The sequence below is a fragment of the Manis javanica genome, chromosome 2 (genome assembly GCF_040802235.1).
Source record: "Manis javanica isolate MJ-LG chromosome 2, MJ_LKY, whole genome shotgun sequence".
NCBI classification, from domain to species: Eukaryota; Metazoa; Chordata; class Mammalia; order Pholidota; family Manidae; genus Manis; species Manis javanica.
The window spans coordinates 122,693,999-122,714,190 of NC_133157.1; the positions used below are offsets into that span (position 1 = coordinate 122,693,999).

General features: G+C 41.3%; 1 protein-coding gene and 1 long non-coding RNA gene across 12 annotated transcripts in view; one reads left to right on the forward strand and one right to left on the reverse strand.

Moving 5' to 3' along the window:
* CAMK1D (calcium/calmodulin dependent protein kinase ID) overlaps positions 1-20,192 on the forward strand; it is a 433,891-nt gene that overhangs the window by 286,226 nt on the left and 127,473 nt on the right. The gene's annotated exons all lie outside the window — the stretch shown is intronic.
* LOC140847852 (uncharacterized) overlaps positions 1-20,192 on the reverse strand; it is a 60,158-nt gene that overhangs the window by 30,320 nt on the left and 9,646 nt on the right. The window contains exon 2 of the long non-coding RNA XR_012128059.1: positions 8,121-8,194. This is a non-coding gene — a long non-coding RNA (uncharacterized lncRNA). The remainder of the gene's footprint in view (positions 1-8,120; positions 8,195-20,192) is intronic.

The window sequence follows — 20,192 nt, forward strand, 5'->3', positions numbered from 1 at the left end:
TCCAATAAGGTCTGTAAGTGAATAATGTTTTTCAAGGACTTCTCAAAAGCCAAGTCTTGTCTTCTGAGGTTCCTGAAAAATAGTGCTTCTTAATTCCACCATACCAGAACTGTGACCTTTAGCATAGATATGTTTTGGAACCATTTGGAAACACCAGACATGCCTGAGCTTTAGCATCTTTTCCAAGGACTCAGTGTTGAGGGACTGTTCCTCCCACATTCAGAAGAGCCACCAGAGCCAGTAACCACTGAATATTTGCTTTACTCAAATATCTGCCTTCTAAGAAGTGCCCCATGCTTAACTGAGAGTAAGTTGATCCAGGCTCCTTAGAGCAAACGAGTTGTTCATCATATCCAGGAATAGTTCTGCAGCCACTGAATTATGCATATTTTTATTCAGGGAAGTCCCCCTAGGCCCCTCTGGGCAGTGATTCACTGTCTCTCTATTCAGTCATCCCAGGCTTGATAGAGAGAGGGATGGCATTTTTGAGTGGTGGACAGAAAGTCATGGAAGGTCAAGGGCTGTTGAGTCTCCAGAGATGGAGAGACTCTCACACCTTAAGAACAGATGAGTGGACAGTCACGGGCATTTCAGACTCTTTGGGCAAGTCTTGCAGGAGATTAGGAGGGACGCTGCATTGTCTGTTTCTGCCCTTAAGGGCATCTTATTTTGTTCCACCATCTCCCAACTACAGTGATGGCCCAGACAGTCGATGTATTCACTGTGCAGAGAAAGAAGCAGTTTTCTGGCTTACTCTAAGGTTGATGTGGTGCAGTTTCAGAACAGATTCATTTCTAACACTGGCCTGCATACTGAGCCCTTAATGATTTGGGTGGCAACATTGAGTCCCGTGTAGTGGCAACTGCAAGTGGACAGCAGTCATTCCACAAGGACAGTTTGCTTCTAAGGTTTTTTGATGCTCAGTTTAACCTACTAGGAAGTTAACATTAAAACATGATTTACACATTGAAAGTTCCATTATTTGTGCCTTATTATACATACATGGAATTACTATGCCCTGAATGAGGTTATTTGGTATGGCTGTTAAGGGATGATTGAAAGATACAATATTCATGAAGAAGCACTGTGCCTGGTGTTATGTAGTGCACACTCATATTTATGGTTTTAAGCAAGGTTATACAGACACATACATGCTCACATGTACAGGAAGCATTTGGAGGAGTACTTAGAAGACTACTGAGTTGAAATAATTGGGTGTGTAGAGTGGGAAGAAAATGTTTTTCCTATATATCCTTTTGTACAAATAAAGTTTATGTTCTTCTGTATTAAAATTTTTTCACTGAAGAGATCCCATCTGTACTTATGCCCTGGGCTTTAGGATTTTATTGTAAAAGATCACTGACATTTCAGTTCTTTCAGCAGACTGGATCTTTCACTACCATTTTTAAATAGTAGTTATTTGCTATAGCAGAGAGAATCAGTTATCAGTAGGACAGTTTCATTTTGCCAACATAATCAGAGCCCAAATCTTTGTCCTCAAAGATGTGATTGATAGAGGGAGGGAGGTAGATTGATGGGTAGTTCCAGACTCTAGATGGGAAAAGGTTGATGTGGTGCAGTTTCAGAACAGATTCATTTCTAACACTGGCCTGCATACTGAGCCCTTAATGATTTGGGTCTTTTAAGTATTTCACTGAGCAATTAATGTTGATTCAAGATCAGCCATTCTGATTTATTGATTCTATGCTCAGATAAAATATTACACAGTTCATTTTGACAAAGAGCCTTTTAACACAATGCCTCCTGTGTTGTGCCCGAAAAATTGTGTGCCAGAAATTTTTATGTTTGCTCTTTCCCTATTGGGTTTTATATTTGTAGTAGATTAAAGATGCTGTTTAATTTCCATTAGTATTTTAATATATGATTATGGGAACTTTGTGAATTTATGAGCTTCTAATTTTGTTGTAACGTGAAATGGTTGATGTATGATCATGACTGGTGTCTAAATTCTAACAAAATTATATATTCTTATGCCTAAATCACTAACAGGGCTTAGGCATCAGGCTGGAGCAGGAAGCAGCATTTGCCACAGTGCACACAAAGAGCCATTGACTAAGATAAAGGCCGGGTCTCTCAGTTTGAGTCGTAAGAACAGAGGAACATTGAGGTTAACAGCTGCTCGAGGCCACAATAGCAGGAAAGCTTAGCTTTCCCGTCGAAGAACTGTCTATAACAAGGTGTGCTTCCCTGCCAATTACCCTGTGTTCCTCCCTCCCAAGTTCTTAGGAACATAACCCAAGAACAGAGTGTTTCATCTTTTGTGATGGACAGTCTTTGAGAATGGCTGTAGTAATAAATAGAACTGATTAATGACATATATGTGCAGGTTTCTGACCTAACTGTTAAAATTAGTTTAAAACAAATAAAGCCTGCTCCCCAGAAACAGACATGATGAAAAACAGCAGGGCATTAAGGTGAATGAGATATCATTTTTATCTATGGTCTTCCCAGGAAGTACTTTCATGTTTTAGTTCTGTTTTGTAAGGTTAGAAAATACCAGTGTTCCCTGTATTCTCTCATTCTCCTGAGTATTCTTCAGGGCCTGTCTAGTCCCCACCAGGTCTGACATCCCTCCTGGACACCAGGTGAATGAGTGGCTATGGCTACACCTGTGTGGTCGATTGGCAAAGCTCCATTTCGTGAGAATGACTGAGTCATGGTGTAACGGCATCTGGCAACACAGATCTTTCCTCCTAAAAAAAATTAATCCTTTATTGAAATAAGAATAAATGCAAACCAATCATAACTTACTAACCACTGGTTAGCTTCTCACAGATGAATAATGAAGAGAAAGATCTATAAAGAAATAACAAACAACTCAATATAATTTGATGCCTTCTTATTACAGTTTTATTATAATTTTGGCCATTTTCCTCTCCATGTTTGGGTAGAAAACTCACACAGAATCCTTTAGATCCAGTGAGGTGCTGTAGACCCTTCAAGAACCTAGAATTCCTTTAATTTTCAAAACTTGCAACTCTAGCTTATCTTCAGATGTCTCTAATGAGTTACATTCTTTTGGATTTTTTAGAAGGTTGTTGTTGTTTTTGTTTCTGTCAGTCCCCTCTCAGCCATCCCAGTACTGCTCTAGAAGAGGGGCCAGACATCCCCCATTGCTTCATGTAGCTTGGACCAAGCTAGGTGGAGAGAGCTATGACCACCCTTTGGGGTGAGTGTCCTTTTTCATTTGGGAGGTTTCCCCTGCAACCAGCTGTAATAAGTTTCTCAATCCTCTCCTCCTCCCCACCCCTCCCCTTTCAAACAAAGCTTAATCTCTATTGATTGGTTAACTATATTCATTCACTAAGCAAAGGGTACTTTTAATATTCTGTTTCTACTTTGGGCAGTTTGACAGCGGCTTCATAAAGACATTTTGCTTTTCTCTCACCCCTCATCCAAAATACAAAACATATTGGAATAGAAAACTTACTTAAAAGCATACATAAAGTGGTTTTCTCACCAATGTATAGATTATTAAGTGGAAAACAAAATGAGGTTCATACCTGGTCAACTCATTTTTATAGTTCATTCTGATTCAGGGTTCACAATGTCATTGAAAAGTTATACAAAGTCAACAAGATATTAACATGCAGAGAGCTCTCCCATGTGCAGATGCCATGGGTACTAACAGACATACTATTTTATGATTTGGTCTTGATGGTAGCAACTTCCTATAATCTGAGTACTGTTTATGCACTGATGACTGGGCAGTTCTATTTGGTCTCTGTATGGACCTGCTAACTTCAGTCAAGCTTTGCAATGGCCACATATGTCCCTTGACTATAGACTTGCTGAGAGGGAGAACTTGCAATAATATAGAAGAGCTACCATTTAATTGAGCGCTTCCTGTGCCCCCCACTGATCTATGCTGTTGGTACATTGACACTTAACATTTCAGTGTCTTTTGAAGCCAACTCAGCTCCTATCTTCTTCTGACCACAGGTTGACACCATTGTTTCATAATGTAAATGATCACACATGCACGGCTAAACCAGTGATCCCTGAAACAACAGAGGGTGACTGGAAACTTTGTCATCCTTCCCCTCAGATTCTTGAAGACTCTCTTTAAAGTGTTCCTTGAAACAGAAGAAGAGCCAAGGCAGGTAGGACCTTCCAGAAATTCAGCTAGTGCATGAAATAGCAGCATGTTAGAAGCAGAGAAGCTGAACATGCAGGAAGACAGTCAGTCTAGTGACAGTATGAACTGGCCTTGTGCCTGGGGCTGCAAAGACTATGGATAAAAGAGCTTGATATCTGGCATAGGACTCAGTTTCTCCACATTTTAACATGCAATATATGCAGTGCACCTATTCGGTGAATAAAATGAAGAAGAGGAGGTCTTGCATAACCTAATGTTTACATCCTATGGGCGTAAATGTTGAGATTGCCAGCAGCAGTGAAGGAAGGTGAGCCGATTCCTCTGTAGCTGTGGGACCACCTCTGGCCTTCCTATCTAGCTCACTTTGGTTTGTACAGCTGACAGTTTAATAGTGTCCCCTTTTTATTCCCAAGAGAAACAGTACAATCCTGGCAGCTCCTATTTTGCGCACATTTTTAAAAGGTAAAGTTATTTAAACCAACTGGTTGAACTATTTTCCTGTCACAAAGGCTGTATTAACAAAGCACATGTTTGATTTCATGCATTGGTGATTTTATTTCCCCTTCACAGCTATTTCTGTATTTGATACAGCTGTTCAGTTCAGCTGCAAAACTAGCCCATTCAATAATCTGGTAATAGAGTGTGGCCCGTTTCTTACTGATAAAGTAGAGGCTATTAGTACTTAGTGATTTATTTATGTAATATGTAATATTGCTTCAAGACAGATAAGGGGACAGAGAAGAGAGGGCAGAAAATAGATAACCTTCAATTACATATGTGTGTATAAGAATACATACACACACACAATTTGGTATATGTTAAAATATTTCAGACCAGTGGGGAAGGTAAACTGTTTAATAAACAGTGCTAGTAATTTAGGGAAAAAATAAATCTCTACCTTACTTCTTCATACAAATTAAATTCTAGCTGTACCAAACATGTAATTGTAAAATAGTTAAATAATAAATACCAAATATTGTACTGTTTTTTATCACATTGAGTTGTGAAAACCTTTCCAAGACCGACATAAAATTCAAAAGCCATAAAGAATAATACTGATAATTTTGACTACAAGAAAATAAAAAATAAAAACTTTCATGACTAAAATCAATGTACAAAATAAAGGGAAACAGCAAAAATATTTGCAAAACACATAACTGACCAGCCTTTCATTTTTGTATTAATGAAAATGAAAATGAACAAGAAAAGTACAAGCCATTTAACTAGAAAGGAGGGCCAAGGGCACATGTAAGCAACTCCAGGAAGGGAGATTCTTTCAGTTTCTCAATACGTGTGGATTGAGCAGCAGCTACTGATGTAGGTGCTGGGAATTAACTATGAACATGACAGACAATGGTCCTGCCCTAAGGAGCTTTCTTTCTAGTGGGGCCAACAGACAATAAACAGCACGTTGGTAAAATGTTACAGGGTAATATGACAGTGTATTAACCATGTGTTTTTGACCTCTTGGGGGCCTTGCTGACTGGAGAGATGGCATCTCCTCGCATCAGCCAATTCCTAGAGAGAGTAAATGACTCACCTGGGTCATACCTTTTATATGCGTACTGACCAGTCCAGAGCCCACACCCTAGGTACCTCCTCATTGGGGTCTTATACTCAGGAAGGATATTCCCCTCACCTCAACTCATCCGGAGCCAGTACAATTTAAGAGAGCCTCTACACACTAGAAATTATTCAAACCTAAACTATTCAAATCCTAAACCTCCTTCCCACATCTCCCGACTCTCTCTGCCTCCTGACAGACCCCAGTGCTTCTCTGTATGGCCCTGCCTGGTGTGGTGATTCTCCTCTTGGAAACTGTCAGCAGCAATCTATCTTGTCAACGGCAGTCATCTCCTAATCTGTTGGCCTCACTACTGAACAAAAATAAAACCTATATTTTAAATCCAGCAGAGAGTGATTTGGAGTGTTTTCAGGTTTGTTGAACAGAGAAGGCTTCTCTGAAGAGGTGACAGTTATTAGAGATCTTTAAGACACAGAGGGAGCCGCTGTGCAAAGATCTGGGCAAAGAGAATTCCAGGCAGAACACAGAGGTCCTGTGTTGGTATATGCTTGGTGCAAATGAGGAACAGAAAAAAAAAAAGGCAGATTTGGCTGGAGCAAAATCAAAGTTATAGAGAAAGGTAAGACATGAGGTCAGGCAGGTAAGGGCCTGCAGATGAAATCAACAAAATAACTTAAAAAAAAACCTATCACATGGTAAAGATTTAAAAGCTGATAATACCCATGGGACACAGGAGTATGGGGGTAATATACATCCTTGTGTACTATGTAGTGGGATAGATCATTTGTACAATCATTATGGAGATTGGCTCCATCAATTTGGCTCCATCTATGGATTTTAAATGCACATACTCTTTAAACTCAGCAATTTCAAGTCTAGAAACTTGTCTAACAAATTGATTTATGGCATCCTTGATTGTGATCTCAAGACAAAACAAACAGAAGTGAAAACAAACTACTAATAGAAGACTGGTTGAAAACATTATGATACATTACTACATCACAGCACAACACAGGTCAGTATGTGCTATTATAGAAAATTATCTAGATTTATTATTCATATGTAATATTTATTTGAATACGTATTTATTCTTTGTATGGCATACACAGACCCACATATACATACACTTGTTGTGGGGGAAAGAGGACATGTTGTGGTTATTTTGTATTTTACAATCAATTTCAGGATGGACACAGTAAATTTTAGAACAGACACACAGGAAACTTCTTTAGCTAATTACAGGGAGTGGGTTGGGGAATGAGAGGAAAACTGGCATTTTGTATTTTATTCCCCTCTGTAATGTATTTGCATTTTGGAGCCACAAGTATGTATTGCTTTATAATTTACAAAATTGATCTCCTTTGAAAACAAGAAGATACATACTTTTAGAATGACTAAAATCCAAAAAACTGACAATTGCTGAAAAGCATGTGAAACAACTGGAGCTCTCATTCTTTGCTGATGGGAATGTAAGAGGGTATAGCTACTTTGGAAGACAGTTTGTCAGTTTCTTACAAAGCTAAACAGAGTCTCACTGTATGATCTAGCAGTCGGGAGGCACACTCTTAAGTCTTTATCCAATGGAACTAAAGATACGTCCACACAAAAACTTGCATGTGAATGGTTATAGCAGCTTAATTCATAATTGCCCAAAACTCAAGCAACCTGATGTTCTTCAGTAGGTGAATGGGTAAACCAAAGTGTGCTACCTCCATGCAATGGAATACTATTCAGCAACATACAGGAATGAGCTCAAATTATGAAAACATTGACAATTTTAAATGTATATTGCTAACTGAAAGAAGCCAGCCTGGAGAGGCTACGTATTGTATGATTCCTATTACATGACATTCTGGGAAAGGCAAAACTATGGAGGTGAAAAAGAGATCAGTGGTTGCTGATAAAGAGGTGTGGTGGGGTGGCTGATTAAGTGAGACATGGTATTTTTAGAGCAATGAACTCTGGTATTGTATGATACTGTAATGGGGATGCGTGAAATACACTGCATTTCTTTGCCCTTTCAGATAGGAGAGCCTAAAAACAGTGACACCCCTACAGCAACAAATACACCTTTGCCCAGATCTTGATTTCTGATACCATTCTCCAATAACAGGGGCCAAGGCTCCTTGGAGAAACGGCTGATTCTAAGACTGCAGCAGGAAATAGACAAGACCAACCTGGAGTGTCTTTTAATGTCAGAAAGCGGGGAAGTGCTCAAAGAGCAAAAGCACAATGCTGGGGGTGTATCAAAGGGACACGAGCCAAATGAATGGGCTCTCAATGGCCCAGACTGGAACAGTTTGAACAACAAAATAAATGAAGTAATATTGCATCATAATCCAACATATGAGATCAATACCCCTGGATCCATACTGATATATATGAATGAATGAATGAATGAGTGAATGAGTGGATAAATAGAAAAGGCAAATCTCCTGTGAAGAAGAATTCCAAATAATTGATACAGGCACTCACCCTCAATGAGGGGAAGCACTCTTCCCATTCCTCTAGTGTGGGCTGCACATTGTGATTTCCTTCCAAAGAGTAATCTGGAAAGAGAAAAACAGAGTATGTTTACAGCAGGGGAGATGGGCAGACTCTGCGTCAGCCTGATGGTCAGTGTCAATGTCAGCAGTAACATGCCTCCATGACAGCGTGCACCTTTGACCTTGATGCGGTGTGCGTGGTCTTCTCCGTTCCATAGCCCAGTTCAGGGTCCCATGCTTTAGTTACTGTGGAATGCCTTGACATGCAAAGGGGCTTACAGACCACTTGAGGGATGCCCTTTTTTTTAAAATTTTTTATAGCCACACTTTGATTACCCCCAATTGAGGCACTGAAGTCCCACCCTGCTCCAAAATTACACAGTTCTATGATATAATCCATCAAACATTAAAAAATAAAGGGATATTTCATCTCATTGGAAATCCTGCCATACTTTTGACTTATAAAAGAGACATGTGGAGCTTGAATGTGTCCCAGAGTTTTTCAATAATTATCCTGGGGTGAAAAAGCTTGAAAATGGCTGCTTCAAAATTATCCTGAAGTCTGAATGCCTGCAGAAGTCTCCATCTACTTAAGTTACATATTCATGGTTATGTTCAACAGTAATTGTCTTAATAGATGAAAATGTCATTCTCTAAAAACTGTCATTTACTGACTACATTCTACTTGTCATTCTTGATGTTCTTTGTTATATTTGGAAACATAAAAATTTTCTACTCTGGAGAACAAGTAGTTCTAGTAATAAATTTCAAGTTTTGCTTTCATAGGAAAAAGGGACTTTCGAAGAATACAGCTTATGAAGCTGTGTTAGTTACATAAATGCACACAGTTTGGGGTTTGAAATGGCTCCATCTTGGCAGTCTTGTTTGATAATTCTAGGGTATTTGCCTGGATCCTTTCATAGTGGATTCGAATTCCCAGCTAAGCAGTTTGCCGAGCACTTAGTCTCTCCTACCAATTCTAGTTCTGGTTCTTAGTTCTGGTTCTTGGGCATCTGGGCATAGGTGTATTTGTTGCTGTAGGGGTGTCACTGTTTTTAGGCTCTCCTATCTGAAAGGGCAAAGAAATCATTTTGAGAGATTTTAAGACAGTGTGATCCAAATCTGATTCCATGCTTTCCTCTAAATTGTGGGTGAATCTGCATGTTACTCCTACATCCTGCTTTGGGCTTTACCTTGCATTGTTTTTCTCCTGACACATGGTGCTGGCTCATTTGTTCCTAGAAAGGAAATCTAGAGTTTTTTCCTGCTAGAGCGGATAGATCCCGGATCTCAGGGCTAAACGTGAGAGAAGCTTACTTCTCATCTATGTGATGTCTGACTGGGGGCAGGGCTCCTCTTCCAGCTCTCATTCAGACTCCCATGCAGGCAGAGATGCTGAAGGTGCACATATGCAGCCAGCAGATGGACAAAGAAATGAGGAGAAAGATCAGGCAGGAGGTTTATGATGGCCCTAGAAGCATGTCGTGTCTTCCCACATCCTTGCCCAGAGCTCATTAGCATGGCTGCCCCTTAGGTGAGGGGGAGGGCTGGACTTGTGTGCCCCGCCAGGCAGCCGCCCCGGCAGTGGTCTGTGCCATGAAGGCTGTCACGGATTGTCCATGGACAGCTGCCTGCATGCCCCAGCACACAGTGGAGGATGGTGTGGGATGCCGCTCTTGGTAACGGGCCCATTGGGGTTGTCAAAACGGATGGAAGCATTGAGGAGATGAGGTTGTTGGTAGTATTTCTGTCCAGCTGACCCATATTCAAGTTAAACCCCTATTAGTGCCATACCTCCAAGGTGAGAAGCTTTGTTCTCTCCATTTAGGTTTCGGGCAAATACAGCACAGGGTGTTAGAATATGTTTTTGACACTCATTGGAGGGCCTTGAAGACAGGCTCTGTCTGAGCCTTGTGCAAGTTAGACACTCTGTCCATGCTAGTTGAGCAAGCCTAACAATAGCTCACTTCTACAGTGCGCTATTGTGGGCAGACCCCATGCCAAGCACTTAGCCTCTCTTACCACATTTAGGCTCTAAGTCACCATTATGAGGCAGGTTCTATTATTATGACTCCAGTTTTAACAGCAGAAGAAATTGTGTGCACAAAGGCACATAACCTGCTCACAGCACTGAGCCCAGGAGTAGCAGAGCTAGGATTTGCACCCAGGCCATCCTTGGTGGTAGGGGAGGATGGGTGAAGAAAACGAGCAGCACTGGGCATGAACCAGGGGGCACATCCCAGTTTGGCACTTCCTGGAAGCTTCCCAGAGTGTGCACCCTTGTGGCCGTGCAGTAGTTTAGAACCCTACCACAGAGGTGCCATTGTTCTTTTAGGTCATGCCAGAAACTAGGCCTAATGGAGATGGTGCAGTTATATAACACTCACTTTACAGACAGAGAAACTGAGGCTCAGTAAAGGGCTTGCCCAGGGTTACTTAAAACATCAGAGTTGTTTCCCAAAAAGTTCATCTGATATTTTGGGTTCTTTCCAAGCAATAGTTGGTCTCTATCAAGAAGATAACTAGTTGTCAAATAAACCTTAGGTTTTACTGACATTAGCCATTATTTTTGTTCACAAATCTGTCATTTGTCAAACAGCCATATAAGAAGCAGTTTTAGTCAGTACCAATATCTTGATCTCTCCAGAATTGTAACACAAGTTATCCCTCTTGGACCCACATGCTCAGCCGGAGTCAGGCCAGGGGAGACACGGAAGCTGGAGTGGCCATTCCACATGCTGCAAGTGGCAGAAGCTCACAGGGCCCAGGTGGCAGGGCTCAGCACAGCCCATGTGGAAGACACCAAGCCAGGGGCTGTGGGAGTGGAGCCCCATGGTTGTCTTGTCTCCTGGTGATGTAAGTCACCTGACAACACCGTAAGGAAGGGCACTTCCATGCTCCAACCTGGAAATGATACCTGTTTAACTGCTTCGTCAAACAGCAGCCCAGATGCATTTTTTTCAGCCCAGACGCATTTTTTTTGGCATCATTAATCTACAATTACATGAAGAACATTATGTTTACTAGGCTCCCCTCTTCACCAAGTCCCCCCCACAAACCCCATTACAGTCACTGTCCATCAGCATAGTAAGATGCTGTAGAATCACTACTTGCCTTCTCTGTGTTGCACAGCCCTCCCCGTGCCCCCTCCCCATATTGTACATGCTAATCTTAATGCCCCCTTTCTTTGTCCCTGCCCTTTTCCCTCCCTTCCCACCCATCCTCCTCAGTCCCTTTTCCTTTGGTAACTCTTAGTCCATTCTTGGGCTCTGTGAGTCTGCTGCTGTTTTGTTCCTTCAGTTTTTCTTTGTTCTTATACTCCACATATGAGTGAAATCATTTGGTACTTGTCTTTCTCCGCCTGGTTTATTTCACTGAGCATAATACCCTCTAGCTCCATCCATGTTGTTGCAAATGGTAGGATTGTTTTCTTCTTATGGCTGAATAATATTCCATTGTGTATATGTACCACCACTTCTTTATCCATTCATCTACTGATGGACACTTAAGTTGCTTCCATTTCTTGGCTATTGTAAATAGTGCTGCGATAAACATAGGGGTGCATCTGTCTTTTTCAAACTGGGCTGCTGCATTCTTAGGGTAAATTCCTAGAAGTGGGATTCCTGGGTCAAATGATATTTCTATTTTGAACATTTTGAGGAACCTCCATACTGCTTTCCACAATGGTTGAACCCAGATGCTTTTTAAAACAAGTTTAATTTCAATGAAGAAGTGAGATGCTATCACAAAGTAAACTCTCATATTTATTCAGGGCTCTAAATGAATCATCTGATATTTGATACTTGTTTGATATTTGAATCACTCTTCTTGAATAAATAAACCAGTGTTGTTCTGTGAATTATTTCCTAGCTTTTTTGAAATGTGTGTTGGATGTGTGTGGGATAAATGATTTCAGCTGATTCCCCCATTAGTGGTATTAGTGAGTCTCACTGTAGGTACATCCACAGCTATGCTGTGTTCATCCTCTCTTTTTCAGCCTTTTAAATATAATTTTAAGAAGACTCATTAAGCAAGGTTAAAAAATAGAACATGATTTATGTAAAACCCTTTGCTGTTATTGATATTTCATTTAAGTGTAGCTGATTACAGTCAGCCTCCCACCACTGCTGGAATATAAATATGAGTTCATTATAACAATTATATTATTGTCTTGGTTTTGTAGGAAACACTGAGTGAAAATGTCTAGGAACAAATGAACAGGTGGGCAGATCCAGCCTCAGAGCCTGTATTGGCCATTGGCGTTTTGAGGAGAGACCCTTGCCATAGCAGATCCTCCCAGAAGATGTCACATTGTCAAGAGTCTCTTATTTTCTGTATCTAAGGCAGGAACACTCAAAAAGAAGAGAGTCTCCCCCAAGAATGAGTCACCAAGTATTAAACTGAGGTGATGTGCATATTCTAGATGATTGACAGTTTCTAAAACGACACATGGGAATAAAATGGCTTCTGTAAAATTTTGTGAGTGGGGATGGGGAGGGTGTGGAGCTCACCAGGTGGTAAGCCCTGCTTATATAATTTCTTCAGCTGTTTGCTGGCATTCGTCTTATGTATCTCCCATGCAAAATCTGTTTAGTGTGTATTTACAACATGAGTTAAATATCACTGGTTTTTCTTCTCCTTGTAAATTGCTCCCTTACACTGGTGGTATTGGTAGTAGCATTGGCTCTGGAAGCATGAAATAAGATCTTGTAAAATTTGTTGGGCAGAATAAAGATACAGAAACCCTGGGTATGCTGTCTCTGATAGACTATTACTCCTGGTTATTACAGAGGGGATCAGGGCTAACTTAAGGTAACTGACTTTACACATTGCTAGTGGGTATTTCGGACTAGAGCTCAGATTTCTTCATATTCAACTCTTGATCCACCATTAGATGCTGAAGTCACTTAGGTTGATTGTGACTGACTTAAAAAAAAAGAAAATGCCACAGAACATTATACCATATATGGTAAGGATAAGAAAATACTGTTTTGTGCAACTTTTGTTTCATTTACATGAACATCGCGTGTATATAACATACACTGGTTTAGGAAAACCAGCCTGGCCTTTGGTTATGAGTATAGCTGCCCATTTCCATTGGGACAGTTACCTCAATTCAAGGTAAATGAAACCAGGAACAAAGGTCATTGCATGTAACAAGGACTTAGGCCAAAATCCAGTTGTTCAGCGATCTTGCCAAAGGTTCAGACATACTTCCTGTCAGTCTCATAAAAATGTGATATATGGTCTGTGCAGCTCTAAGAATAGCAGCATCTCCCTGAGCTAGAATTCCTTGAGGACTGGAATACTTTTATTAATAGAACATTCAGATTAACTAAACGTATTATTACCTAGAAACTCTGGGTCTCCTGATCTCAGCAGTAAGTGAACATCTTTCTGAGATGCATTGTAGTACTTCAGCATCCTTATTTAGCACTTACACTCATTTCCTCTTTATTGATTTAGGAAGTCACAGCAGCATCATGCTGTAATGAAGAACCATGATGTAGATGTGGGTACAGAAGGTAGAAAAGATCCCTTTTCCATTCATTCCCTTATTCTTTAATACATGCACCTACTATGTGCTATACCCTGGGAACACAAAGATGATAGCCGTGGCCCTTGGTCCAGAGGCAGAAACGTGTAGATGCACAAAGACCGCATGCAGACGCATCCTGGAGAAGGAGAAGAGGCAGGTAAAGTTACCTGGGATCTTCAAGGAAGAAGGACTAACTCTGCAGTTGGGGAGGATATTACTCATGGGGAAATCTTTGAAATAAAACTAGACAGGCAAATAAGAGATTCCCAGCTGGAGAAGGATAGGAGTTAGGGGTGGAGCACTGACTCCAAAATACAGCCTGGAATTTATTTAGTCAGCACTTGATGAGCTTTGAGTATCAATTGCTTTTTTCTCTTAAAAAACTGAATTCAGGAAAAAGTAATTCTAGTTATTCAGGGTACCAATTAGTGGAGGTCGGGCTAATTAAGGTTTCACTGTAAATTTAGTGTATCAGAAAGCAGGATTATAATAATGTGTTTTTGTTTTAATTGTATTGAGAGAGGTGTTTGTTGTTGTTTATTTTAGCTAGGTTGGAAACTGATCTGTGTAATTTGGTTTTGAGTTGTCCCTCATAGATCCAATTTGTCATCTCTCCTCTTCCCAAGCAGTTTAAAGGTTTATTACAAAGAGGAAGCAAGATGGAGGGTCAATAAAGCAGGGTAGCAGGGAAGGCGGCCAGAGCCCATGGAGGAAGACAGGAAGTGTCCGCTGGGCTGTGTGCCGCGGCCATGGAGTGAGGCACGCTTGGAAGGTAGATAGTACACAGGTGACTTGACCAGTGTCAGGGCAATTCCAGAATGTAGAGGACAAAGGTTAACACACTTTATTCAACATTCCAGTTACCTGCCCCTGACGTCTCGTGGATTCCCAGTTCTTTGGGTGTGATGAGGACAGTTAGTGTTCTGGGGAAGTATAGCAGAAAGAGCGGCGTTTCTTGCGAACCTGCCTTCAAAGTCAAGAGCTCTTTCAGCGTTACTACTTTTGCTGTAGGAATAGCCCTAAAGAGACCCCCTTCATGCCATTTTTTGGTGAGGATTCCTAAGGGTTTATATCTGCTTCACATAAAGTCTTAAGGTGCTTCATGCATGGTTTTCCTCCTCCCTCCCCTCACATATAAATTGGCATGCGTCTTTCACTAGGAATTATTGAGGTGACAGTCATTGCAATGGCCAGGGCATACGTAATATTTAGTTAATTTTTTTCTCTCTAAAACTCAGAATATGTTTCTACAACAGGGTAGATTTCAGTGTAGCAAAAATAGCACAGTCATTACAACGACAATCTTAATGGCCCTCCACACAGTTCCTTGCATATACTGCAACCTGCCACCTGTGTTCAGAGACACAGCCAAGCTGATGGTGCCCCCCAGCATGATCCTGGAGGTTCTTAAAGTTCTAGTGGTTTCTGAACGTGCTTCACACTCTGTTGTTGGAAGATAGCACTTTGGGGGATTGGGGTTAGGGAGGTGAGGCGTAGGATGAAGCAATTCAGCTTCATCTGGAGATCAAAGGAGCACAGGAAGGATGGCAAATATGCTCTGCTATTTACTTCCCTTTTCTTCTGCCTGATTCCTAAAACCAGTTAGACCTCAACATAGAGTAATAAAGCTGTGAACAAGATAGCATGAATGTAGTTTGGTTTTTCTTGAGCTCTATAATAAGCTTTTGTTACTTGTTCTACAAATTCCTTAGATGACCTCAGCAAAAGAACTGGTGATCTTTTGCCCACAATTTAAAGTATTTTGTGTGTTTTTCTGCTCTTTAATAACCCCAATCTTGGGGTCATCTTACAAATATTAACTCCCAAGACAGTATGATAGTAACAGCTTGCAGACAGGGGCTTCTTACTGTTTTTGTTTTTGTTATAAAGTGAGTCTACACATAATTTTAAAAATCTATGATAGTACTGGGTATTAAATATGGATGACTTGTTTGATGTACTAGTACTTATCTTAAATGATCCCAGTTATATGTCAGGCTCCTGAAGTTCTCAGGTATACAGTTAGAAGCTGAGTTGGCATCCACACTCCACACTTCAAAGTTAATTTTCTCCTGTCCCTCTTCATTCGTGCGGGAATTTCCTATGCAGTATTATCCCCCCAGATATTTGATTTTGGAAATATATGACACAGACAATTACGTTCTACATACAGCTACATACAGATGCACATTCTTTCAAAATCCTGTGGTGGAAAAATAGAGTGGGGCTGTGGGTCCAGTTGAGATGCTGATCATGAGAAAGGCTTACTCAGTTGCATGGAAGAAATAATTGGTTCATGGCTCTAGGATTCTATGAAATTCTTCGACTGAATTCCCCTCCCGACTTAAGTCCTGAAGCAAACTGAACACCCATGCACAGGCAGATGGTGAGGAACACCTTGTGTCACATAATTAGTTCAAAATATTACAGTCACAAAAGTCTCTGATGGCCAAAACTGGATGGGCCTCTGCCCATGGGCTCACCCAGGCCAGCACAAACTGAAGCCTCTGAGGGACTTCCCTGTCAAATCTGTAGCATTTCCTTTCTTGCTGTTTATGAGCATGGTGAGCTAAGTATAAAATGTGGGGGATGATTAATTCTGAAACTTATTTGCCATTTTGAAATGATTGTCAGAAACCCTAGACAGTATAAAAATAATATGTAACTTCAGGAGTAAAAAACAAAACCTTTGCTTTTTTACTAGCGGTGGCTCCATGAGCCAAGTTACTTGGCTTCTAAGCAGTAGTTTCCACCCTGTAAAATCAGTTAGTACCTGCCTTGCCTGCTCAAGTGTTGTGAGAATCAAAAGAAATAACAGAGGCACACGTGCCCCACACTGTTGACTTGAACCCTTGCACTCAAGCCAGCAAACCTGGGAGGCTACTTTGTATGAGGCCTAATAAAATGACAGCACTGGATGGGGGAGGAGACTGCACCCTGGGGTCTGGGACAAAGTGCACTGTCAGCAGTGCCCAACTCAGAGCTCATGGGGTGATGCATCATACCTGAGTGCCCCGGACACTTGCGCTGTACCAGATTCACATACAGCTCTGCACCCTAAAGAGACTCAAAAGTCCTGAAAACATAGGCAGAAGTCTCCTGAATATAAACATGAGCAAATTATTCCCAAACACATCTCCTTGGACAAGGGAAACAAAATAAAAAATGAACAAATGGGACTACATCATGCTAAAAAGCTTCTGTACAGCAAAGGACACCATCAGCAGAACAAAAAGGCATTCCACAGTATGGGAGAATATATTTATAAATGATGTATCTGAGAAGGGGTTAACATCCAAAATGTATAAAGAGCTCACATGCCTCAACACCCAAAAAGCAAATAACCCAATTAAAAATATGTAACTTCAGGAGTAAAAAAAAATATGGGCGGAGGATATCAACAGACACTTCTCCAAAGAAGAAATTCAGATGGTCAACAGGCACATGGAAAGATGCTCCACATTGCTAATTTGTCAGGGAATTGCAAATTAAAACCACAGTGAGATATTACTTCACACCAGTTAGGATGGCCAACATCCAAAAGACAAGCAACATCAAATGCTGGGGAGGATGTGGAGAAAGGGGAACCTTCCTACACTGCTGGGGGGAATGTAAACTAGTTCAACCATTGTGGAAAGCAGTATGGAGGATCCTCAAAAAACTCCAAATAGAAATATCATTTGACCCAGGAATCCCACTTCTAGGAATTTACCCTAAGAATGCAGCAGCCCAGTTTGAAAAAGACAGATGCACCCCTATGTTTATCGCAGCACTATTTACAATAGCCAAGAAATGGAAGCAACTTAAGTGTCCATCAGTAGATGAATGGATAAAGAAGTGGTGGTACATATACACAATGGAATATTATTCAGCCATAAGAAGAAAACAAATCCTACCATTTGCAACAACATGGATGGAGCTAGAGGGTATTAGGCTCAGTGAAATAAGCCAGGTGGAGAAAGACAAGTATCAAATGATTTCACTCAGAACAAAGCAAAAACTGAAGGAACAAAACAGCAGCAGACTCACAGAGCCCAAGAATGGACTAACAGTTACCAAAGGGAAAGGGACTGGGGAGGGTGGGTGGGAAGGGAGGGAGAAGGGGAATAAGGGGCATTATTACGATTAGCACACGTAACATGTGGGGGGTGGCACGAGGAAGGCAGTATAGCACTGAGAAGTAGTGACTCTATAGCATCTTACTATGCTGATGGACAGTGACTGTAATGGGGTATGTGGTTGGGACTTGATAATGGGGGGAATCTAGTAACTACAGTGTTGCTTATGTGATTGTATATTAATGATACCAAAATAAAATAAAAGAGACTCGAAAGCCCAAAGGAGCCTGAGAGGCCTGAAGGCCAAGGGTTATGAGACCAGGGAGATGGCTTCTGGGCGTGGCCTACCCTGGGGTGGGGGAAGGGACAGGCACTGCCTTGCAGTGACAGCGTTGCCAGGGCAGCAGCCCTGACTCTCTAGGGGCCTGAAATGTGAGGCAGGGGGAGGGGAGGGCTGTATTGGGTCAATGTGAATCTGGCGCAGACCTTTACCTGCAGGGAGTCACTCTGGCTGGGGAGCCCATGAGGACCTGATGGTGGAGGCCTGGGGAAAGCCCACGTGAAGCCTAGAGCCTCCACGGTGATGTAAATGGAAACCAAAAAGAAAAAAAGACACTGAGGGTTTGTAGAGACGGGAATACATTGTAGCTGAGAAAACAGTGGAGAGTGCTACGGCAGTCGGGAGGGATTTTTCCCCTTGCTGAAGGGAACGGTGAACTTGGCAGGGGCTGGCTGTCTCACCCTGTCACTTCTGGGGAAGCAAAGAAATTGAAAACTTGGTAATGCAATTAAAACTCTGGGGAGGGAATGTTAAAGTATGAGCAATATAAAGAATTTCATGCATTCTTAAATCTGAGGGGGATGGAAACATCTAGAATGGAGGTTCGCAGCCCAAAGCCCGGAGTAACCCAGAAACAGCGAGAAGCGTTTTCCTCACTAGCTGTGGGATTGCAGGATTCTGTTCCTCCCTGTCACTGCATCTGTGAATGTACCTAGTTACCCACTACCTCCGGAGGACATTGGAAGAATTCAATCGGTGTCAGAATACTCCTGAGATTTTCATCACTCTGATTTAATTTTAATTTTTAATTTTTTAGTAGCTGGTGGACTTTAGGCATATTTAGCAGTTTGGACATTTTGAAGGAAAGGCTACTTTTGACAGGAAGCCAGCTGAAAAGGAATGGAAGAAAGTAGACTTGATGGCTGGAATTTCTTGTTTCAAGTACTGTTGGTCATGGTTACATTTTTTTTTTTTTTTGGAATTTCTAAGCTTACGCAGAAACTGCTTAGGGGCACTTCCAAAAATAAAACACAAGCACTGATATGATAGTCTGTGGAGAAGAATGAAGAGAAGCACCCACAGTGACTTAGGTAAAAGGGAAGAGCTGGTTGACCCCAGCATATTCTCTGAGTGCTCATTAATTAATCATGAATTGGATACACAGATGATTTATCCTACTACCTAATGAAAAATGCTACCTGATCAGCACTGCTCACATGGTGGCTGGGATTTTCATTAATTTCTGGTTCTGTTTGTTTGATCACCGTGAGGCTGGCCCAGCTGTGTTACTATCTTGTTGCTCTGCTGCCCCACCCATGAAACCATCAGCCCCTCTCAAGGGCCCTCTGTGGTTTTGGTTATCTCTTTGACTTCTCACCCCAAAGCAAAAGCAGACCCTTTCATTGTCTGATTTAATCAAAGTTGGAACACCCAAGATAACCATTTTGAAAATGAAGAATGAAAATGTAATAGGCAGTGTCTTCTAAATTTTGAGTTTACATTAGCACTACTCAGTCTCTTAAGAGTCATTTTTCCCCATATACTTTACTCTTCTCCCCCATTCATAGCCTCTCCCCTTCTGACTCCACCTACTCTCTGTGAGAAAGACTGCAAGGAATCATGCTCATTTTAAATTGGTGAAAATCAGGCCCAGAAGACACATAAATTATTCAAAGCTTATGGCTCTTTAGCTATTAGGCAAAGACGACAAATTCCAATCCCCAGATCTCTTGGATTTTCAAGGACCATTAAATCAGGCCTTGGGCACCTCCTGCTTATAGGGCTTGGGTTCCCTCATGGGTTAGATCGGTGAAGGGCACATGGGGTATCTCCTCATCTGATTGCAGTCTGTTATCATGAAAATCTCATTTGGTTTTGAGAGTATTTGGGGTTTTATCTCACAATCGTCTTCTCTCTCCCTCCCTTCCATGTCTACTCATTCATTCCTTAGTTCCTTCATTCTGCAACTATTTGTGAAATACCTCTGCTGGCCACCATGAAAGATGCTGAAAGATATATATATATATGACCATGATACCCTCCCTGTCCTTACAATCTAAAATGGGGGAGAATAATAGAAACATGTTAGCTCAATGAGGTTTTCTGTCTTCCAGAAGTAGGAAACATGTATCCTCTAAAAGACAAGTACTTCAAGGTCAGTAACTGATGATAAAGGCTTACAAA